Below are 16995 nucleotides of genomic sequence, written 5' to 3'. Positions count from 1 at the left end.
CCAAGCAGCAAAAACATTCTCCTGTTCTGCGATGCTTGAACCTCAAGAAGTGAGGAGACTGTGGCAGAGTATGTTGTCGAAGATATGCTGCCACTTTCAACAGTGGATTCTCCGTCTTTTAGAAAAATTGTGAGCAAGATCCCCGTCCAGGCTAGCAATAACAAGGTAACGTTAAGCTATCATTGCCTCAACAGGTTAGTGCTGCTGGGCTACTGACTATAATATATCAGCCAATAGAACAGCGACATAACGTCAATCTGTTTCACATCAGTCTGTATTCAGATAAAACATACAAAAACTTCATAAACATTAGCTAAAGGGCCTTACAATGTAGGCTAATCTTACTTTATTAGAAGTAAGTCATGAAAATGGGAGAAAAGTGAACATTTCCTTTTCACACTTAAAGCTCTTACGTATGTTAGTGCCTGGTGTGACGTTACAGAGACAAACTGAACAGTCAGTTTCTGACTCTGGCACTTTCAGCTCTGGTGCATCAAATTCCACCTTCTCTTCAGCCATCCTTCTCTATTGCTACCAGTCTGCATGTGTAACGACACACGGACAATCAGGCGCTAACTTAACGAGGTCACTTAACGTGATTAATGGTGTGTTAATTATTATTTAGCGTGTTATGGTTTAGCTAACGTTAGCGGTTAACATAAAGTGTTAACGTGCAGTGTTGGCCTAAGTTACTCAAAAAGTCTTAACTTACATTTCTTGTGACTGGAGAGCGCAGGCTCTCCCATTGCACAAATCTGCCAATCTTTTTTGCAGACCTTGCATGACGCCACTCTTTGATTCGGTCCTTATCTTAACCATAGTCTGTAGTTATCATTTTCAAGCCAACACTTGTTAAAACAACAGCCTCCCGGCATTTTGTCATCTCCTGCTGTCTCTCTTCGAAAGGGGCGGGGTCACACACAGACCGGCAGGTCGCGGAGAGGAGCAGAGAGGCTCAGTGGAGCCAGGAGAAAACATCTCCACATACGGTTCTCTTACTGATTTGATTTCTCCTTGTTATAAGCAAACTATCCAGTCTGATCCCAATTTTGTGAAAGACAGAGTATATGACAGTAGCATAGACATAATGTCAAGCCCTTTCAAGCACTTAAACTAAAATCCAAGCACTTTCAGACCTTGAAAACACAACATTGAAATTCAAGCACTTTCACGGATTTCAAGCACCCGTACGAACCCTGAGAAATATGCAGTTTATTGGCCTCAGTTGTCGGGGCACATGAGGCAATAAATAACACATTAAAAGAAATTAATGAAACTCTAAAAAAGCCTTAATAAAGTGTAAACATGACTAAATATTGTCCATTTTCTGTTTATTACGCCTTTAGCCAATTCCACCAATACGTCACATTACTGATTAAATACTGCAGAGCATTTGCAAGAGTTTAAGGTATACTTTACGTTTTAAAGGCGATGAAAGAGTTCCTGTCTCCTCCGTATAGCACCCAGTGGAGGCTGTGCTGGCCACGGTTCCATGGGCATTGGCTCATCTGACTGCGCCGCAGGGCCGGCCCAAGCCTCCATGCAAAATTTGATTTTGGGGCCCTCTATTACTGCCAATAATAATGATTATTGTCATTATTATCATTACGAATACACTTGTAAAACTAAATGTGAGAACTTTTTGTTGTAGTTAGATTGTAATCACAGTGATTATTGCCATGGAAGCAGACACCAGATTTGCAAAAATACAGAAAAATCTTTCAATTAATTTTTGGCAAAGTCAGCAACTCCCCCTACTGGCGACACAGTAGTAGTCAATACATAAAACCTTAAAGAGCAGCCCGACATGTTTTACCCATCTATGGTTTTTGATCTGAAATGGTAGCAAATTCAGCTACAAGAGCAGCCTGGGGTTGATTAACACTTAATATTCAAAGTGATATAGTACTAAGTGGGATACTGAATGTCATCTAGGCCAATTAAAAGTAACAAAATAAACTAATCGTTTACTGCAAACACAATCTGCTTTATTATTATTTTTTAAAATAAACTGCAACACCAAATGTACGAAAACAGACAGTATTAAATAAAATAATAAAAAAAAAATCAGACAAATACTAGGTACAAGGTAACACAAATGGTTTATAAATAAAATATTAAGATGAATTAGGTCTGAAAACTATGTAAAAATGTGCAAAATCTTTGGTAAAATGGGGGGGCTCTGGCCATTGTGTCTTTTTAGGAATATGAATGTGTCCTCTATAGGCAGTGGCCCTCTTAATACCTGTTCAGTCCTTTCTGAGTCTGACAGGAAAGAGGGACACTCAGCGGGGTCAACTGGCGGAGCTGCTGATCCCTGCTCCAAACTGGATGCTGATGACGACAAATCAATCTCGATGACCAAAGATGAAGGACCTATAGGGAAATTTAAATAATATTTTTGGACAAAATTATTAATCTCAGAATATTCTGCAGTACACTGAGCAATTATAAAGGCTGTTTTGTTGTTAACCTACCAGGTACAGCTGAGGTTGCAGAAGACACAAAAGGGACAGTGGGCACAGAGGATAGAGATGGACCTAAGATGAAAAACAAGCTAGCCATGTTATAGTCATATTACACTTGAAAATGATGCAGCTTATTTTCTAAATAAAAAAAGTACAGCTATAGCTTGTAATAAGAAAACAAACTGTGGAACAACTGAAAATTGTTTGAGAAGTTTTGAAATAATATGGATTTGTCTAAAATCATGTCCCTTGTCATACGATTATATCTTATATATAAAAAAAAAAAATCATCTCAGTATGTTCTGCAGTGCACTGAGCAATTAAAGGCTGTTTTGTTGTTAACTTACCAGGTACAGCTGAGGTTGCAGAGAGGACAGTGGGCACAGTGGGAGCAGAGGATAGAGATGGACCTGAGATGAAAAACATAGCCTATCCCTTGTCATATGATTATATCTTGTATTAGTATATCTTAATGAGATAATTTGACTAGAAATTAAATATATATGGTGACAGTTTTTGATCACCTGATTCATCAGCCTTGGCTGCTCCTAAGGAGGTGGATTGCCCCTGGGCTGAGTCAGTGCCTCCTCCAAAATATTTTAACAGTGCTCCTGGGGAAGTTTCATATAAGGTATGAGCATATTATGGAGATGATGTAAAAGGAATATGTTTATTTACTCACATAATTTACTGTGCTCTGCAGCAAACAATTGCAAACAACATACCTCAAACTAGTTAGTTAACTAAATTAATTAATTAATGCAAAACCATATTGCAAGCAAACATCACTGCGTTTGTAATTAACGTTAGTTATTAAACATTTGCTATCAAACAGTGTTATCAAAAACGTTGTTTTGATGCCAAAAAGCGACCCAGAATATTGTACTGAAAATCAACTTATTCAAAGTATTACACAAACATAAAAACGTTAGCTTGAATAGTAAGCTATCTAACCTAATAAGATGTTTTGAACTAATGTTAGCTAGCAATTTTGCTATTATAGGCTAACGTATTTGGAACAAAATATCAACAAATGTTACATTACTAAGACATACCTTTATCTTGTCGCTTTTATCTTTCTTCCTTTTTCGTTTTTCTGCACCTGAAGGGTAAGTCCTTTTTTGCGACATCTTTCACCTGCTCCAAGCTCCTGGATGCTGAGTACGCACTGCACGGTTGGCTGCACTGCACACGTTACTAGCGGAGCTCTGACATATGGAGCAGAGAGAGGCAGTAGGAAACTACAGTACACTGTTTGATGTTGTTGGGTTTTTTTTGTACAAGTATGTACATTTGATAATATATGAATCATCATTGCTCACACATGGAAAAAAATTAATTATTTTTTAATTTTTTAAGTTAATTGCTCTTGGGGGCCCTCTAGTGGTCACGGGACCCTGAACAGCTGCTTAGTTCGCTTATGCCTTGGGCTTGCCCTGCTGCGCCGGTACATCAAAGGCACTCCATTCACTAATACAATGTTGTGCAAAACGTGGCAGGCAAAAATAATATCGCACACTTTCTCCGGGGTATACAGCAGCGTTCCCCCTGCTGGTCCGAGACAGAGCCACCTGCCCTTCAGCAACCCGAAGCAGCTCCACTGTGACCCGTGTGCGTGTGTGCGAACTACTGTGTCTGCGTTCCTGCTCTGTAGTGGGGTTTACCAGCGGGGTTATTAGGTATTCCATTAATTAGTTGTCACGTTAGGTTATTTAGCCTATCATATTTTATATTATAAAAAAGTGGTAGCCTTTCAGTAAAAACGTGGGCTTTTAAAAAAAAAAGTTTTTGTTTTATTCGTTTTAAGAATCCGTTTTGATCTGATCTAAATATGTGACTGCTTATGCTTAATGACAGCTGAGGTTTGTTATTTTCAGACTCAGCCAGATTTTGCCCCGCAAATCCACAGACTCAAATTTGCGTACACGATCTCAGACCTGACGTGAGATTTGATCGTAGCTCCCGCTCACGTCCAAATTGATAAATGCCGAAGTTTGCATGGAAATTGTCGTACGCACTTTTTTCTTCCGTACGTTCCTTTCGATAAATGAGGGCCACTGAGTGCAAACACAAATGTTTCGATAATATAGCATGTCCAAAAAGAGTGGTTTTGTGGCGCAACTTACCCCGTGGATGGGGTAAGCTGAGCCGTATCCCTACTCCCGAGACAGTTTGGTCCGGCCCGCGAGGCAATCCGTAAATACCTTCACAAAAGATTAATTCAGGAAAAATTATTTCAAATGTGCAATTAAATGCCCCCGGGGCGGGTGTCTGTCTTTCCGGGCCATGACCAAGGTCATTGAACACAACATCAGCGTAACTGTCATCGCGTGTCATCTCATCGCGTCGTGTCCTCAGTGATTGACAGGTGACAACAACGAGAGGAGACTCGCGTTGGCTAAAACGGAAGATGGCGAGTAAGAAAAGAAAAGTTGGTGCGGAGTGTCGCTCTTTCAAGGATAAATAGATGAATGAATTCTTCTTTGTGAAAGTGAAAGGCAAGTCCTTGTGCCTGGTTTGTGGGGACGATCCGGCAGTAATGAAAAAGGCAAACCTTGAGCGTCATTACAGCGTGAAACATGCAAAACTGGATGCGTTGAAAGGACAAGTGCGCGAGGATAAAGTTGCCACTCTCCGAGTTTGATTGGCCAGCAAGCAGTTTTATCCAAACCGCGAGTGGACCAGGACAACGTGACGCAGAGTGAGCTAATTGCTAAGAAGCTGAAACTTCATGCCGAAGGTGAATTTGTGCCTCGTTGCCGCTGTGGAGCTGCGCATATGGCAAGCCATTTTAACATTTAGGCCTAATAGCTAGACTGGATATGTATTGCAGATATCTGTAATTCAATTCTTCCTTGTCAAAAAGAACATTTCAGATATCCACAATGGCATTCCTCCTATCCACAATAACATTCTTCCTAGGACAAATGACGTCACTTTTGCCATTTATGTGTATTGGGCTTTCAATTTCAGATATCCACAATGACATTCTGGATATCTAGAATGAACATTCTGGATATCTGCAATTGAATTCTTACTAGGAAAAACTGCCATTTCAGATATCTTCAATCCAATTGTTACTAGTCATAATTTTCATTTTAGATATCCAAAATGAAAATCTATTCCAGATATCCAGAATGTAATTTTAAATATCCAAAAATACATTGTGACTAGTAAAAATGTCATTATGGATATCCACAATATATATACAGATGTCCACAATTGAATTTTTACTAGTCATAATACGAATTGTGGATATCCGTAAAGACATTTTTACTAGTCACAATGTATTTTTGGATATTTAAAATTATATAGTTATTCATTTTGGATATCTGAAATGAAAATTATGACTAGTAACAATTGGATTGAAGATATCTGAAATGGCAGTTTTTCCTAGTAAGAATTCAATTGCAGATATCCAGAATATTCATTCTAGATATCCAGAATGTCATTGTGGATATCTGAAATTGAAAGCCCAATACACATGAATGGCAAAAGTGACGTCATTTGTCCCAGGAAGAATGTCATTGTGGATAGCTGAAATGACAATTGTGGATAGGAAGAATGCCATTGTGGATATCTTAAATGTTCTTTTTGACTAGGAAGAATTGAATTACAGATATCTGCAATACACATCCAGTCTAGCTATTAAATGTTAAAATGGCCACTTATACTTTTAAAGGATTTTTAGATATCTTAAATTCAGTTTTGACTAGTACAATCAAAGTTGTAGATATCTTAAAATAACATTTCTACTAGTAAGAATGTTATTGCGGATATCTTTAATTACCATTCTGACTAGTAAGAATGCAATTTTGACTAGGAGAAATGCTATTATGGCTATCTAAAACGCAATTACAGATAGGAGTGTGGTTCGATTAAATGTTAAAACGGCTTGTCATACTGCGCACGCCAGAAAAAATCAAGCTGTTCCAAAGTGTCAGTTTGTCTCAGAGAACTGTCTCAGACTGACATGGCACAAGACATTGAGAAATCATTGAAGGATTCTGCAAGAGATTTCCAGTTTTTCTTTTCAAAACTGACTCTTGCAAAGACTCGGCTCCGCTCAAGACTGACTGACCCAAACCTCGACAACCAGCTGAGAGCAGCATCGTCATCACTGCCACCTGACATCAGACGTCTCACCAAGGAGAGGCAGTTCCAGCCAGCGCATTAGGTCACACTGAAATGATAATGATGCTGATAAGTAAGTTTCTTTTTTTCCACCTCAGATTGACAGTAGACAACTTCATAATGTACCTCAAATCATTTCAGAGTATTCTGATGTGAAAATAAACAAATACGGCCTTCTCAAATCACTCGAAAAATGACATTGGAGCTATATTCAGCCTGCTTTCAAAAGAAAACTCCCTGTATCCACTCAACAATTTCTTCTCAGATTGACAGTAGACAAGCTTATATAAGACAACTCAGATCTGTCATTTTCGAGTAATTTAAAGCTGATATATGAGATTTGAGAGGGCTGATTTTTTTTTTTATTTCACATCAGAATGCTCTGAAATGATTTTAGGTACATTAAAGGTTATCTACTGCTTAAACTGCTAAACATCAGTGAATATGAAAACCAACAGGAATAGACAATTAATTGGATTAAAACACTAAGATACACTGAGATGGATGAAATTAGAATATTTATGTTATTGCAATGAAGTTAAAAAAGGCCATAAAAATTATGTTGTGAGCTGCTTACCTTTTTAAAAAAAAATGTCATGGCCCCTGAGGGACGGTATGAACATTGAAATGGCCCTCGATAGGAAAAAGGTTCCCCACCCCTGGCTTAAAGTGTGCTTGGGAAGAGAACATGAACAGCTGTGTTTTTGGAAAGAAAACACTAGAACTCAATTCTTGGTCCAGAATCATAGTTTCTTGGTGTCCTTGGTGACATTAAGGTCAGTTATGGACTAGTATCACATTTGAACTATCTGAACTGACACTCTCATCCTCTCATCATTCTTCCTTCCTTCCTCTGTCAATCCACTCTTCTCCATCTTCGTCAACTCCTCCCTCCATCTTCCTCTCGTTCCATCTCTCCCCATCTCTCGCTTGATCCATCCATTTCCCACCTCTGCTGGGTGGCTCAACTTACCCCAGAGCTACCATTTTGAATTTATTAGTCCCCACAGCTAAAATGGTGCACTTTTATGCTAGGTTTATGACCTCATGTTGTAGCTCATAGATACCACAACTGATGTATGAAACAAGTTTAAAACTATCTATTTTGGTCTAAACACAATTCTCATGAAACTTATGATAGAATAAATTTACTTTTTAATTTTTTTTTACTTAGTGAAAAATGTTTTTTTGGACAACAAGGGGTGGCTCAACTTACCCCAGTCTCCCCTGTTTCTGTCAATCTGCACTGCGTTCAAATGGTCACTGAACCACTTAAGGAACACCGTTCCAACATAGGAACACCCTTCACTAAATGAACACCCTTCGTAAAAACGAATAGTTTTTTTTGCTAATAGTTTTAAGCATCATATCTTAACAGTATATACTCACTGTTGGAAAGCTGAGACTGTCGTAATTATTTTAAGCCCAAAAAAGTTATTTCCAGACCATGTAATAGCCTTCTAAACTCACCATGACACAACATTAGAAAGAGCCCTCTACCGCAGTGGTTCCCAACCTTTTTTCCTTGAAGCCCCCCTTGCCTGTGTCGAAGACAAGCCAGGCCCCCCCCGACCCCAACCCGCATACACTGAAAGAATAAAGTGATTAATTACAAACTTTTATTTGCAAAAATAAACAACAGTTGTAGGTTTTTGCTCTTATTCTCCTTGTTTTACAATGTATATAGATACATTTCTTCCTTTTTTGTGTCATCAGGTGTATCACACACAAACACACACACAATTTACCTACCTACCTGCCTACCTCATAGGGGTGTTGGTGATAAATAGCTAAATGAATTTAAATGTGGACCAAAGATACATTCAATTTGGATTATAAAGACTTTGATTATCCAGTTGGGTGTGGTATTGGGATTTTATACATTTAATGTGCACAAATATAATTTTGGTAACCTCACAACCTCAGAGCAGACAAAGTTGTGCGCCCCCCCTGCGATATCTGGCACCCCCTAGGGGGGGCCCGGACCCCAGGTTGGGAAACACTGCTCTACCGCAAGAATACCTACATACCTTCGGAGTGTTCCCTTTTTCCACAGCTACAACGTCATGCCACATTTTTTTTTTCATAGTTTGCCAAGAGTCCATAGAATGGGAATATCCATGTCATTTTACCCAAAACTAGCTACAAGTGTTGAACAAGCAAGAAACCCCAGGGTCTTAGCTTTCATTTGAGACCAAGATTATGTTTCTAGGTAAAGGGGTTCTCAAGTTATAAGCCTTTGAATCTCAGTAGGTGCTCTTGGAAAAAAAGGACCCAAGCGAAACGCGCAGACATGCCTTTAGAAAAAAAATTGTGAAAAATCAATTTTTTAGTCTTTTCACTTCAAATTTTGAGTGTAGCAAGCTGAGACCTGTGGCTAGGGCCTAATTGTGTCTGCTGTGCCCATAGACATACCTGAGCCCTTATATCTTAGTCAGTTGACATTTGAATTGGAGGGAAACCAAAACCTGTGTTCCAACCTCTGTAACTCTGTTTCAGTATGTCATAAAATCACACTTACACTTCTAGAAAAAACTTGAGGGTGTCTCAAACTATGTGGGAGCTGTCATGCTTTTAATTTTGGAATGATGTTTTGGAAAAAGAACCTTAAAATGGGGGCGTTCATTAAGTGGTTAAAGCCATCGTTCCCAGCTGCATACATCGTTATGAAGCTGAAGTCAAGGGGATGTGAAAACTGTGTCATACTGCCTGCTCGTCAAAAGTCTGCAGAGTATGTTGACACCCAGCCCGAAATCAGCGGGAGGTCGGCAAAGTGTGACACATCCAGATCAACCTGTGATACAAACACCTGTATAGACCATCGACCATGGTTCGTAGGAAAGCCCAGACATATATCTCACTCTTCTCAAGGTATAATGATGGATATCAGAAGGGAGAAGTCGACTCCTCACCAGAAGTTAGGGCAGATGTCAGCAACCTTTACCTCAAAAGGGCCATTTTGTCCCCCCTCCCTTGCCCCAAAAAAATCTGTCTGGGGCTGCAAAACACATTTGTGTCTTATAAAAAAAAGGTATCACAGCCCAGAAGTCTAACTTAACCTTATCAGGAGTATTAATAGGCCTTAATGAGCATTTATTTAGATTTTCACGTGTGGCACCTCTGCAGTGGCCTATTTATGCTTGCAGTATAGGGTTCTTAATCGTGCATTTCTATGATGCCAAGTTTTGTTGCATTTGTGAAATAAAAGGACTAGCCTACAATGGATAGAAACAGTAGCAAAACAGAACTATATATGCAGACCTGCTTTAGTGCTCCCTTTGTTTGTGAAAATGTGTAAAAAGTAGCTGCATTAAACACATACCAGCAGCCTGGATTTTAAATCATTAAAGAAAAAAAATTAAGTACAGTACAAATTATTTCAGTCTATTTTAATGTGAGTTAAGTGAGTTCACCCAGTGTTGTGGCGGTAACCTATCCAGGGTGTATCCCCAGCTTCCATTTTGTTTGTCAACATGAAATTTAATGTCTTACCCACTCATCCACATCAGCCCCTGTGCTTTCCTCCCCACAAAGCGCCGGCAGGTCATACATATATATATATACACACACACACACACACACACATACACACACACACACACACACACACACACACACAGAGTGAAGAAGTACATACTGTTAGGTTGGGGAAAAGGGGAAGTGGACCCAAACGCAGTTACTCTCAGGAGGCAAGGATATGGGGATCAACAGGCGAGCTTTATTTAACAAAAGCTGAAGGGTACAAAAACCAAGGAAGTCCGGTGCCAAAAAAACAGACAAGGGAACAAAAGGCAAAGCAGCAACTAAGGCAAAAATGCAAGACAAAGTGCAAAGAAAAAGCAAAGCTAAATCAAAGAATCAGAAAACCAGAATTCAAAATTCAAAGAACACATTCCATGGAGGGACTGGAAGGACATGACATGACATGATAGGAACAGGAGCAGGAGCAGGAGCAGGAGGCAGACACAGACTATGGCTGTGTCCAAATTCAGGGGCAGCATCCTTCAAGGCCCATCCTTCGCCGCCAGCAAAGGCAGGGTACTTCAGAGAGACCTGCAGGCAGTGTCAGCCTGTTGTGAAATTGGACGGTCTACCCTTCGCAGCATTTCCTGGTTGCGTCACCAGATGTTCCCGCCCCGACCCGCACCTAACTATTTCTGGTGAGGTAAGGTCCGCGAAAGTGACAAGAAGAGTAAAATTTGACTGTCAGATCTGTTTGAGCTTCAGGAATTCCTGATTTCCTTTTTAATCCTCCTGCTTGTGGAGGAAGAGGAGAAGCGGCTCTTGTTTATCTCGGGCTGAGAGGACCGTGGAGAGGTAAACCTGTTATTGAACCCACATAATGTTATCAATATTATCATTATTAGCTAGCTAACAGTTTGGGGTCATTAACATACAGATACATTACGTTAATGCTGACATATAAACTGCTGATCGCCACTTAGGGTTTTTATATGATTTTAAGGGTGTTGTATTTGAAATGTTTGGTAGATAGTTTTGTTTGCTGTAATTCATTATGATTATTATTATTATAATTAGAGTATGAAATTATAATTCTTGCCTCTTTCTTAAAACATTCTCAGTGACATGGCAGCCGTGGATCGAGTCAGAACTGCAGACCCAGTTGACGGACGATGTGATGAACAGAGACTGGACCCCCAAACACCCTGAGTACCGACCCAGATGATGTCCCACTGACACCATCCAGCCCAGCAGTGCTGCAGGGACTCCTGCTCAGCCTGTTACTGTACATCATCTGTAACTGTTTTAATATTGTTTTCAATAATAATTGTTTTTGTTAATAGTGAATAATAATCTGTAAATAATTATTAATGCTGTAATTTTGTAAATAGTTGTAAATGTTAAGACCTTAATAATAAAATAAAACATTCAATCCCCTGTTGTCCCTGAAAAGTAGCACTTGATGCTGTTTGCTGTTATAAATTGTACTTAAGCTGTGAATACTGAATGGAATAGACAACGTGTAACAATAGAACAATATTTTATTTCATGAATTATATAAAATGAACAATTATGAACAAATAATTTAAAAATAACTCATAAATTAACTAAATAACCGAAATAATGTCAGGATTGTCCTCTGGAGCAGAGAAGAGCCTCTCCATTCTCCTTCATCCTCGAAGCAAGAGAAAAGGTAAACATCAGATCACATTAACACAGGGATGCAAAGATTTACAAAAAGTGACATCAGGACTGACAAATCGGCTATTTATTATTATGTATTATTGCCTTACTCCCATCCAGTCGGCGGAATGTTTCGCCCTGTGAACTAATGTTGTTCTGACCTCGGACAGTGATGAAGCTTCTCTGTTTGCTCCCTAAAAAGAGTTCTAATACAGCAAAAAAATATAATCATCATAAGGATAATCATAAACATAGCTCTTTATTCCAGCGTTTAACTAGACTTTACAGGGATCACAGCCTGATCTAAATCTGTTCATCTTGGTCCATTTATGTACAAGAAGTAAAACGAGTCTATAACATCTCTGCAGTCACAATACGATATACGATATAAGTCAACCTCTGAACGTCTAATGGTTGAAAGTAAAAGGCATCACGCTGAGCATTACCAACGTATTTTAACCGATATTTTGAGGTTTTAAGGTCCCTTGAAGTTTAGTATATCTGGCGTTTGACGCTCAAATGACTAAAAACGGAGTATAGCCCCAATACTTACATTTGAATGCGAGATCTGCGCCACTTGAGGTCGCCATTATTTATTTATTTATTTATTCTCTTTAGGCGCACAATGAATCTTGGGCAATTTGTAGCCGCGAAGGATAGTAGCGGTGTGTCCTCCAGGAACAGGCAAAAGAAGGAGGCATTTGTGGGGAGCATTTGGAGCACACTTTGAATTTGGACAGGCTTCGCGCGGCTTAGTGACATAATTGCACTCCGAAGGATGGTGCCCCTGAATTTGGACACAGCCACTGAACCGACAAGGAGCGAAGGGAAGCCACAGACTTAATACATAAACACTAATGACAAGAGGAGGACCAACAGGTGAGATAACGAGGGGAATGCATGGAGGGAACAAAACTACAGACAGAGGGGGACAGAGGGAAGAACATAAGAGACACTTAAAGGACACAGTGGGGCATGGAAACTCAAAACAAAGACACGATACAAAGACATGATATCAAAATACAGGAGAATAAAAGACAAAAAAAACATAATCTGAACAAAACAAAGACATGACTTTAGAGTCATGACACATACCAGTGTTTGTCTTCAGGGCCGTAGCCATTTCCAGTCTAATGCACTTCACACCCTGCTGGTCCACTGGTCACCCTGCAGGATCTGCTCTGCAAGCTGAAAAGTGATTGCTCAGTATCAAAAAATTGATTTATCCTGATGATGGATTGGCAAAGTCATAGTGAAATTGTTACCTTGCATACAAACACAACACATGATATGGAGTTTAGCTGCCTCGGGTGGTCTAATGTTGAGCAGGCCCATTGTCCGTTGGCCGGACAATGTCTACGAACAAGTGCTCTACACAGACAAAACATTGATCACAGCTCATTATTTCTAACCCCAGCCCATTTAAGATATTTACTAATTAAATGTCAATTAACTGGTGTCAAAACAAGTTCACAAGGACAACAGGAGACAGATAATGATGTAATGTGTTGTGTTGCTGCCAAAATATCATCCAAGGGCAAGGAATGCATCATTAGAGTTGACATTTCACTCACTTCACATCCCTGCATTGGTCAACTTGTTGTTTTGTGGCCCCAAATGGGTCCACATACAGGGCTCTGTTTTCCCTCAGATACATTATCTCAGGAAGTGCAAATGATGATTACAGCCATCCGCTTGAGTCCAGTGACCCTGATGACATACAGCTCTGGCTGCCACATCGTGGTTGACAAGATCCAGCTAAAAACGAAAAACACGTTATACACAGAGACATCTCAATGTATAAATGTCACTACATGGGAATTGACAGACATGGTACTCAATCTTTTATTTTGTCTCTGGGATCCCTGCCAGATGTCAGACATGGCGATACCTGGGGCCAGGTTCAGAAAACACCTTGTACGGCCCTACCTTGGACCAAAGTGTCTCTCGATGGCCACCTGCCCATATGTGCCCATATGTCCCTGATTACTGCAAGATGAAGATCAGTGACAGTTATTTGTGAAATGCATGATTCATTAAACCTTCATTTAATGAATCTTTACTCCCAACGTTCTGTATCCTTTGCAGGCCTTTGCTGGTGTCCCAGAGGATGTGTGTGCATGTGTCTCTGATGGACCAGCCACAGAGGAGAGGAAACCAACACCTTTCTCAGTTTGGCAGGGACGCTCTCCTCTGGATGGACATTATGTATGAGGTGGTCTATGTTCCATTCCATGACAGATAAACCCAGCCACAGTGTCAGTGACGTCTCTACAATAAGCTGGCGCCCTCTGCCGTTGCAGTCATGTAGCGACCCAGACAACTATCAGCATGTGTTAACGGATAGACCCCAATTATAAGACAACCCCACTTTTTCACATAATTTTAATCGAAAAAAACCTCGTCCTATATTCGGGTCAGTACGGTATATTCACCATCAGAGTTACAGGAGGCAGTCAGAGGTAAAGCTAACTGTTTAACAGTCCGATGTGGTTCCACACATCTCTGTATGCAAACACAACGTTCACACTGGTAACATGAACTGTACCATAACATGCGCTGGAGTTCACAAGTATGCTGATCAACAACACCACTTATAATTTATCTATTTTAAGTCAATCAGTACTAGTAATATAATCATAGCATGTACATTTTTGTCAATCATTTATAATAAATATTGTAATTTATATTATTAGAAAATGGTCTGATTAGAGCACAGACCTCCATCAGGTCTGGGTCATTTGTGTTGTACTTTAGTGCACTAATATAGTTTGCAGGCTAATAATCCAGGGTTTGAATTTTATCAACATCAAAGGCAAATTGCAAATTTCCCCTTTGTGGGATGAATAAAGTATTATCTTATTTTATGAATTGCCAGACTTACAGTTAATGTCATTTATGTTCATTATTTTTATGCTGAATGTGCTGTTAATTTTTTAAGACACTTGGCTTCTTGGATACAGGTAAAGATAATTTTAAGTTCCACATTCTGTCATGTAATATTTTATTCCATTACTTTTGATGATGTTTTAGTTTTCCGCCGTGGTATCGTTTCAGTATCGGTATCGAGATATTTTAGGCAGGTATTGTACCGAAGTCATAATTTTGGTATCGTGACAACACTAAACTAAACACAAATAAAACAGACAGACAAACAAAACCTTCAACTGTATTTAAAGTAGAAGTTGTAGACAATGATTTTATGATTAGACAGCACGCGTGAAGTAGAATGGATTATTTTTTTTTTAGGATCACTGCACACAAGGACCAGCCAAACACAAAGAAGACTGGTCTTAAGACTTTAAGACTGGTCTTAAATACAAACTAAACTAACGAGGGAATAAGGTGCACTTCTCTAGAAGTGTACCACAGTTTTTATGATAAAGGCATGAATGAACTGTGAAATATAATTGCATGTTTAACTCTTGGCCCATAGCCGTGGCATGTGGCTACCTACAGTTGCAATATTGTGACCCATTTCTTGCCTTTGTCTGGGTGCAGTTTCATTTTATACATATTGTTCTATTAATAAAAAGGAACAAAATATATATCAAAGTTTATTGCTCAAACGCAGGGGATGCCATTACATCTTAACAATGTGTTTCTACATGATGACTTCATGTTTCATGAGACACAGTACACAGTCTGCTTCAGGAGTTTAATTTCAAGTAATGCCAGAATTGATCTCAGGTAGTGAGATGTTGGAAGAGAATGTAAAATGATGTTCACAATTTATGAGATATAGTGGATCATGTTGGTGTCATGTTTGCAGGAATTCAGATGCGCTGGAGAGGTGTCATCGGAAGTGGTGGTGCCATCAATCTGAACAATCTGGTGAGGATAGCCAGTTCTGTGGTGGGGATGAAACTGGACAGGGTTAGGTGGACACCTGGACAGGTGACAGAGAGGAGGTTAAGATGAAAGCTACAAGCTATAACGGGCAATCCCTCTCACCCTCTCTGAGGCAACTCAGGAGCATGCTCAGCCACAGACTCATCCAACCACATGCCTCAAAGCGCTCGGGGGGCTCTTTCATACCATCAGCGATCAGACTACACAACACCACCACCACAGCTCCCAAAACCTCCTTTCTCCAATGATTAAGGATTCAACCATACACTACACTGTCACTAGACTGACTGCACATTGTTGATATTTAAAATGTCAGAACCCTACACATCTGCACAGTCACATTTACTTCACATTTATTATATATTGCACATGTCATGTACACACAAAGACAGTTACTGTATATAGAATGCTTATTTTTATTCTAAAGTTTTTATTATATTTGTAATCAAATTGTGATTTTATTCGTTTCTACTTATTTCCCTCTGTACTGCTGTGTTACCTGTGAATTTCTTCCAAGGGGTATCAATAAAGGAACGTCTTACGTCTTATTCTAACTACAACCATGGCTGCAGGGCGGCTGTAGCTCAGTGGGTAGAGCTGGTGGACCAGTGATCGGAAGGTCGCTGGTTCGAATCCCTGGCTCCCCTGGGCAGGACTGAGCTACATGCTTGATCCTTGAGCAAGATACAGAGCCCCAAAATTGCTCCTGATGTGCAGTTGGCATCCTGTGGGGCTGCCATCAGTAAGGGTCCTGCAATGAGCTGGCAACTCATTCAGGGTGTACCCTGGCCCATGAAAAGAACTGGATTTGGCCCCCGCAACCCCTCAGGGGGATAACATCCCACGACCCTGACGGACAAAGCGGAAAAGAAAACAAACCATAGCTGCTACATCAACAACTGCTTCAACAACACTTTTACCATAGTTTTCCCTACAACAACAACAGCCACAATTGCTCCAACAACAATGACTGCTACAACAGCTGCGTAAAGAGGCAAACATGGTGGAACCATGAACAGCAAAATGTGAACTGCTGTCGCCGGTATGAAAAAGGACTTTTTTCGATTGTTAGGGTTATGGTAGATGAAGGTCTAAGCACTGAAATGTTGTTGTCAATAAGCTAAATTGCAAGTGAAGTGGACAGTGTGCAGGAGTCTTTTTCCTGATTTTGTAGGCCTTCTGTCTTTTCTCCTACACACCTGTAGAATTAAAGTGTGCAAAAGCTGCACTCTATAAATAGAAACATCCAAATTATGGGGAGATGTTTTTGGACATCTCTGCGTGGCCTTGTGATTTCACCACCACCATCTTTCTTTGGGACAAAAGCAATAAATACGTTATTTTAGGTTGTAACGAATAACTGGACATAGTAATTGAAATAATGTAACATAAAACA

At 39.8% G+C, this 16995-nt stretch overlaps 1 long non-coding RNA gene across 1 annotated transcript; it reads left to right on the top strand.

Annotated features, from left to right (window-relative positions):
* Positions 1-6146: 6146 nt before the first annotated feature.
* LOC115589740 (uncharacterized) lies at positions 6147-16244 on the top strand. Its single transcript, XR_003985585.1, has 3 exons — positions 6147-6675; positions 13836-13962; positions 15520-16244. It is a non-coding gene; the product is annotated as an uncharacterized LOC115589740 (long non-coding RNA).
* Positions 16245-16995: the final 751 nt, after the last annotated feature.

The sequence above is a fragment of the Sparus aurata genome, chromosome 10 (assembly GCF_900880675.1).
Source record: "Sparus aurata chromosome 10, fSpaAur1.1, whole genome shotgun sequence".
NCBI classification, from domain to species: Eukaryota; Metazoa; Chordata; class Actinopteri; order Spariformes; family Sparidae; genus Sparus; species Sparus aurata.
The sequence above is the reverse complement of the archived record's forward strand: the minus strand, read 5'-3'. Positions and strand labels throughout refer to the sequence as shown.